The sequence below is a fragment of the Palaemon carinicauda genome, chromosome 3 (genome assembly GCF_036898095.1).
Source record: "Palaemon carinicauda isolate YSFRI2023 chromosome 3, ASM3689809v2, whole genome shotgun sequence".
NCBI classification, from domain to species: Eukaryota; Metazoa; Arthropoda; class Malacostraca; order Decapoda; family Palaemonidae; genus Palaemon; species Palaemon carinicauda.
The window spans coordinates 57,748,453-57,755,952 of NC_090727.1; the positions used below are offsets into that span (position 1 = coordinate 57,748,453).

The 7,500-nt window shown below is 48.1% G+C and overlaps 1 long non-coding RNA gene across 1 annotated transcript in view; it reads left to right on the forward strand.

Annotated features, from left to right (window-relative positions):
- The window catches only part of LOC137637465 (uncharacterized), a 62,725-nt gene that overhangs the window by 53,655 nt on the left and 1,570 nt on the right, over positions 1 to 7,500 (forward strand). The window lies entirely within an intron of this gene.

A 7,500-nucleotide genomic window follows, 5' to 3' on the forward strand; every position in this document is an offset into this window, starting at 1 on the left:
ACAGGCAATAAATAGACAGGTTAACCACAATTATATATATATATATATATATATATATATATATATAAGAAGAGGATAACCCAAAGCTTTAAGCATAAGTATGATAGTAAACAGGGCTTGTTTGTCTGAAAGAAAAACATTAGATGCCACTTTTAAGATACCGAGGTATCAAAGTCATAAAAGCCTGTATTACAAATCAATGACATTAGCGTTAGAAACGCTCGGCACACATGTCTGCACTTATGCTAGGTTCACCTTCGGAAATGGAACAGTCTGGATGGGCAACACAGTGCCCTCACTTAGTTTGTAGTACAGTATGTAACTACACACTCACCCTGGAATTAATCGTCCCAATTAAGACCACTGTTCCTCGCAGAGTTAAACAGTAGGGTTAACACCGCGACCCACTGCTACCACAGATCTCTTTTAGTTCCTCTACTTGCTTCGCATAGTGGCGAAAGAACACTCTGGAAGACTTCCAGCCAGTGTATGAATGGAGATGTTCAAAATCCATGCAATTAAAGAAATTTAAGAATGAGGCAACTTTCCTCGGATCGTGACCTGCGGGTGTATTGTCAGGATCCGCTCTGCGAATAAAATATGTGATTTTCGCTCTGAGTTGATTCAGAGATAAATTTGAGCCTGATGTTTCTCCCCTGAATAGTTGACCACCCTTGAAGTCTGAAGTTCTATGAAGATAGACCTTTAGGCATTCTACTGGACATAGAGATGCATCTTCTTTCAGAGGGCAGATTCTCCAGGGACCCCACCTGTTGGTGGGTAACTCATTCTTGGCGAGAAACGTAGGATCCGGAAACAGGTTCAGTTCTTCCCCATCCGGGAACTGAACACGACCTGCCTCTCTCGAGAGGCTACAATCTTACTAACCCTGGCCCCGGACGCGAGTGCAAATTAGGAAAATAACTTTTTGTGTCAAATCCTTTAACGCACATTCTTCATTGCTCAACAGAGAAGCGAAATGAAGAACTTGTCTAAAGACCATGAAATGGGCTTTGGAGGTGCTGAAGGTCTGAGCCTAGCACAGGCTTTCAGGACTTTATTAAAGATCTCGTTACCTAGGTCGACCTGGAAGGCATATAGAATGGGTCTTGTCAAAGCAGACTTACACGCTGAAATCGTGTTCGCTGCCAACCCTTGACCATGGAGGTGGGGAAAAAAGATAAGCAGAAGTCTGTCAAGATCTCCTGCGGAATCTTCGCCTTGACAAGAGGCCACCCATTTTCTCCAAGATGACTCATATTGCCTTCTAGTAGATTTGCATTTATATTCCTCAATGAAGTCTATACTGGCTTTCGAAATCCCGAAACGCTTTCTCACCGCTAGGGAGAGAAAATCATGAACTGCAGGGTCCGGGTTTTCTGTAATGAAGCGCAGACAGTTGACTTCTGGACTCGCTGGGTCAGAACTGGATCTGGTAGTGGTACAAACTTCAGCTACAGTTCCAATGCCAGGAGGAACCACACGCTGTTCGGCCACTTGTGGGCCACTATTGCCGCTACCCTTTGAAGGATCTCAGTTTGTTGAGGACCCTCAACAGAAGGTTGTGAGGAGGGAACAGATAAATCTTGGACCATCTGTTCCAGTCGAGGGACATCGCGTCCACTGATTCCGCTAAGGGGTCCTCGTACGGGGCACGTACAGGGGCAACTTCTTGTTGTCTTTCGTCGCAAAGAGGTCTATCTGCAGTTCTGGGACTGATTCAGAATGAAGGAGAATGATCCTGCGTCTAAGGACCATTCTGACTCTATCGGTGTGAACCTGGATAGAGCGTCCGCTGTCACATTGCGGACTCCTTGAAGGTGAACTGCCGACAGGTACCACTTCTTCTTTTCCGCCAATCGGAAGACGGCCAACATCACCTGGTTGAAAGGTGGTGACGTCGATCCTTGTCGATTCAAGTATCATACAACTACCTCGCTGTCTATTACCACTTTATGTGGAACGAATGACGCGGGGAGACTTTCTTTAAGGTAAGGAGCACTGCCCTAGCTTCTAGAAAGTTTTATGAGAAAGGTCTTGAATAGCCTGGACCAAGTCCCCTGGACTTTTTTCCGATGAGAGTGACCTCCCCATCCCTCCTTTGAGGCGTCTGAGTGAATCGTCACCGACGGGGGAGGTGGCTGAAGAAGAACCTGACTTCTTTAGATGTCTGGCTTGGGACCAAGGCCTGAGAAGAGTACTTAGCCGAAGCGGCTGGTCTTCTCAGATCTCTTCACGCGTTTGATGCATAACTTCTCCAAACTCCGATTGCATCCTTTAGCTGTGCTCTTAGCACTGGGTCTGTCACCGAAGCAAACTGGAGAGAGCGCAGTACTCTCTCCTGCTCGTGTCTTGATATCCTTTCGGAATCTTGAAGTCTCTTGACAGAACCCGCTATCTCCTTTCTTTTCTTCGCTGGGGTGGAGAAACGGTGTGACAAAAGGTCCCAGTGGATCTTAGCCACTGGAACTTTTGAGATGGAGAAAGTCGAGACTTTTTCTGTTGATCTTGAAGCCTAGGTACTCTAGGAACTGGATCACTGACTGGAAGCTTGCAAGCATTCTGTCTCGGATGCTGCCCACACCAACCAGTCGTCCAGGTAGGCTACTACCTGAATTCCCTTTAGGCGAAATTGTTTGAGAGCTACGCTCGCAAGCTTCGTAAAAATCCTTGGGGCTATGTTTAGCCCGAATGGCATGGCTCCGAAGGCGTATAGTCTTCGCTGTAGCCTGAACCCTAGGTAGGGGGAGAGTCGATGGGGCATCTGACAAGTCTATAGAGACGGAATATGCCCTCTTGGGCAGTAAGGTCCTTATGTGTTGCAGTGTTAGCATTTTGAATTTGCAATTCACTATGAACTTGTTAAGTGGCGACAAGTCCAGAATGACTCTGAGCTTTTCCGAGTCTTTCTTGGGAACACAAAACAGCCTCCCTTAGAAATTGATGGGCTTCACCCTTTTTCTCCAACCGTTCTTGAACGTACTCCTCCATAACGGGGGTGGAGTGTTGGAAAAACCGAAGGTACGGGGGTGGAGTGCTGTACCAGCTCCCGCCCAATCCATTCTTGAGTAGGCTGTGGGCCCAGGGATCGAAGGTCCACCGATCCCGAAATTTCAGAAGTCTCCCTCCTACCGGTATCACCTCACTTGGACTGCCGTCCTGAGGTCTTGCCTTCCTGACCACGACCACCCCTGAATCCCCTTCCCCTTGAGGGGCATCTAGACGAGCCTCTGGCTGCTCCTCTAGGCTTTGCTCGGAAGGAAGTAGACTGCCCTTCGAACGCTGGGGTGAATGCCGTGGACTGTGTCGACACGGCCTGGGGTACCCACTGAAAGGTGGTCGGGGTTTGTGCCACGATCTGGGGCACTGGGGCAATGGCAATTGCAGTTGCTGTTGCTGTCTAAGAGGCTTGGCTGGCCGAGACGGTAGCCTAGTCCTCATAGTCTTCCTCTTTGGTTGAGGACCCTCATCCGGGGAAGACTTTCTTTTGATAGCCAGGTCCCACTTCTGGAGAAGGTTTCTATTCTCCAAGGTGGCTTTATCAAAAACTTCTTTGAGCAAGTCGGTAGGGAAAAAGGTCTTTTCCCCAAATGTTGGAGGAGATTAGTTTCTTTAGCTCGTGCCTCACTGTAGCCGAGGTAAACACGAACTCCCTACAAGCTCTCCTTGCCTTGACGAAGCCATAAAGGTCCTTCGTCACTGTGGCCAGATGAGGCTTGGCCACTACCATGAACATTTCATGGACCTTGGGGTCACTTGCCATCGTCTCGAGAGTAGTCTGAAAAGACATTGAGGCAGTCAGTCTTTCTTTTGTATCGAACTCACTTCGCAAAAGAAAGTCAGACAGCTTAGGGAGGTCCTTGCCGAACTGACGTCCGGCAATATCAGCCTCCAACTTTCCCACTTAGAACGTAAGATGGACGTCCTTCCAATCTTTGTGGTCCATAGGCAGGGCCAGCGACAAGGGTTTACACTCCTCTAGGGAGGGGCAAGACTTGCCGGCCTCGATTGCTTTTAGTACAGCCAGAAACCCTTTCTGTAAAAGGGGGAAGGCTCTAGTAGGCGAGGACACAAAGGAAGGGAGCTTCCTATTCAATGCAGCTACCTTTGAGTTAGAGAAGCCCCTCTCTTTCATCGAAGATGAAAGTAGAGCTTGAGCCTTAGCTTGGTCATCACTATGACCTCCTTCGGCTCTGCCTCCTCCTTTGAAGCTGGTTCCTTCCTCAGCCGGACATAACAGTCCGGATATGGTGCCTTGCTGGGCCAGAATTCCACCCTCCAGGGGAACTGAGCCCAGCATATCCGAGATGACGATCTTTCCAGTCGTCATCGACATGTGCTCAGCATACCTCCATGGGTTAGCATCCGAGCACAAAGGAAGGTCTTTCACATTGAGCTTTTCTGGGGCCCATGTGATTCTGCAAGGCACTGCATTCGCAGTTCCATTGCAGCCGCCTTCTCCTGATTCTCCTTCTGCATTTGTTGGATCATTCCAACAATAGAAGAGAGGGCCTGTCCCAGCTCTACTGGGAGACCGGCCGATGTAGAGGGGCTTGAACTTCATCCTGGGCTTCTGCAAGGAGGTCTTCCTCCTGACACCCGTCCACATCAGATATCCTGTCATTTAGCTGGATGTCTTGCATCGCGACCGCGACTTCAGCATCCACCTGGATCTGAACTTAGGGGATCTCCTCTTGAGGCTGGGGAATCACTGCATCAGCTGATGCCTTAGGGAAAAGATACGCCCTCATCTTCTCACTTGGAAGATAAGGGCCAGAAGTGTACTTTTGGAAGCCCCTTACCCAGGTACGAAGCTTCTTCCTAGCTATTTAAATGTCTCATTAATCAGGTTAGTGCACACAGTACATACCTGAGGGTCCCAATACCGGAGATCATCCTTGGAGACAGCGTATGCTGCGTGTCTCCTACAAAACTCATGTCCGCAGAGGTTCTTGCTGCTGACATTGCAGAAAGCACTTCCCCACTTCGGAGTGTCCTTCTGTAAAGAGAAGAAATTTCCATGAGTATCAAGTGAACTATGTATCACTGGATATGCATAGTATAGCATAACAATTCAGAAATTAAAGACACACACTTGTGTTTCCCTCACAACCCATTGCTGCAGCCTTCCAGATAATAAAATCAAAATGGTTTATCTCTACTAGAGTAACCAATGTAAGGTTTCCAGAGGAAACAGGTGGAGCTCACACCTAGGCAATGATTTTAAAAATCCTGGATAATAGACGGGGAAGAACTCTGCTTCCTGTCTGAGGGCAACAGCAAAGGGCTGTGTAAGAAAACACAATAGTGTTAGAAGATACAGTGCTGTACCTAAAATTTTACTATAGTTTTCTTCTTACTGTATATGCTATACAGAAGAATACTAGTACAGTATAGGAGGATGTGTGCCGGCCTGCCTTTGCCGGCCGGCACACACCACAATTAGCTTTAAAGTATACTACTTAACAGCTATAGGGCGGCAGCCCTCTGGTTCAAATGCCTGTGCCGGCGGCAGCAGCTGCCGGCCAGCAACAGCCAGTGTTGGCCGGCAATGATTGCCGGCCAGCAACTACACAAGGTAGTACCCAGCTGCCGGCCACACTCTTGGTGACCGGCAGACAAGGACTGACATAAGCCGGCCGGCAAAGGTACAAGACCGATGCCAGCCGGCAGCAAAAGAACCAGAAGACTACACCTGCCCGGCTGCCGGCCTCATAGGCCGTCAGCCGGCCTCATAGGCCGGCCGCCGGGACAGGTACAGCACTAGAAGAAAATAGAATGGATGCCGGGATAAGAGTGTACACAACCCCCCAAGCCCGGCAACCGAAAGAGTGCATATAAGGAAGGGGAGAAACTTAATTCAGGCTTCCTTGACCAATGCCGTCCGGCTCTGCCGGCAGGCATGGATGAGGGACCAAGAGAGGTCCGGGCAGCACTCGAAAATATAAGACCCTTGCCGTCCAGCATCTCTGCCGGCCGGCAATGGGCTTAGTCAATTCCATATCCCAACCTATACTAGGTCCAGAAGTAGAATGACATACAGTACAGTAATACCCCTGCCGGCCAGCTCTGCCGGCCGGCAAGGTACAGTACAGTAATGGCTAGGCCATTACGGAGATAGAGGGGGAAGGGACAAGAGGGTCCTGCCAACCTTGCTTTAGTGACAGATCACCCGCAGCCAAGAACTTTGTCTTAGCCTAAGGGAGATCTAAGGGAAAGGGCCAGCGCAGTAGTATAATACCTGCCAGCTTCCAGAGCACCAAAGCAAGGAAGGCGTTGCTACTCCCAAGGGAAGATTTATCCTCCCCGAGAACAGCAACAGGACTTAGTCTGGTCGATCACACAAGAAGGAATCATAACTACAGAAACCTTCGATAGTGACCTAAGGGAGCTCAGCTCCCTTTGTAAGTGTTAGGTCAGCGAGGGAGACTCTGCCCCAAGCCAAACAACACGGACTCAGACTAAAAACTCTGTTGTTCTGTCCCTCTTTGAACCAGACTCTGCTGGAACAGGAAGGTACAGTAACACCCTAGTATAGTTTTATCGAAAATAAATTCGGAAAAAACCACTTAGGGATAAGCCCAAGGCTTAAACAGAGGGAAAGGGATTGCATACCTTCTCCGAAGAAAAGAAAGCAACCGGGGAGTATAATAAAGTATACTAAGGCTCCATAAGCAATTAGCCTAGGCACCAAGAGAATCGATTACCTAATTCACCGAAACTCTCACGTATACAATCTTGGAAATATTCCACACAGTCTAAAATGTATAAAATATAGCCTAAAGCTTCAATAAAATTTTAATTACACTCGGAAAAACCAAAATCATGCATTAAGTACTAGGACCAAACGACTAGGCTACATGGCCTAGCGTAGGCCAGAATGGCGAATACTTCGCCAAATAATACTAAGCACGAAAGGAAATCCTATGTAAAGCTAAATAGCTAAATTTTATTAAGCAAAACAACCAGGAATGTCACTCTGACTAACTAATTTATACCTAGCGAGTGACAGTGTCCAGGACACCTCTGGTAGGCTACGGCTCTTGTATCAAAGATTAATCCTATTAATCACTCAAAATTTTACCAAGAGCCTACAGTTATACATAACAGACACTATACTCAACTTATCCGAGGCCAACGAAGACGAAGAAGCCATGAAAAGCTGAATAAATCCAAGATTTGCGAGAAAAACAGGAAAAAACACCGAGTTGTTAAGCTACGCAAAAAGGAATGGAGATGGCGCCAGGATTGGCGCCAGGCACGCATACGAATCGGGGGATAGGGAAGCCTTGGGAGCGGCTCCCCTTTTTCTTTCCCGAATTCGTATCTCGTCAATCTCCCTCCTACGAGACGAATCTCTGTTCAGGTCGTAGATTGCCATGTGACGTGTCTAGAATACGTCCTCTGATATGTCGCGATATCCCTTTCACGAGGGATACTCGCTCCAGGAGTTAGAATTCTGGTACCTTAAGGTAAATTCTCTGGGAATATCGCCGTAGT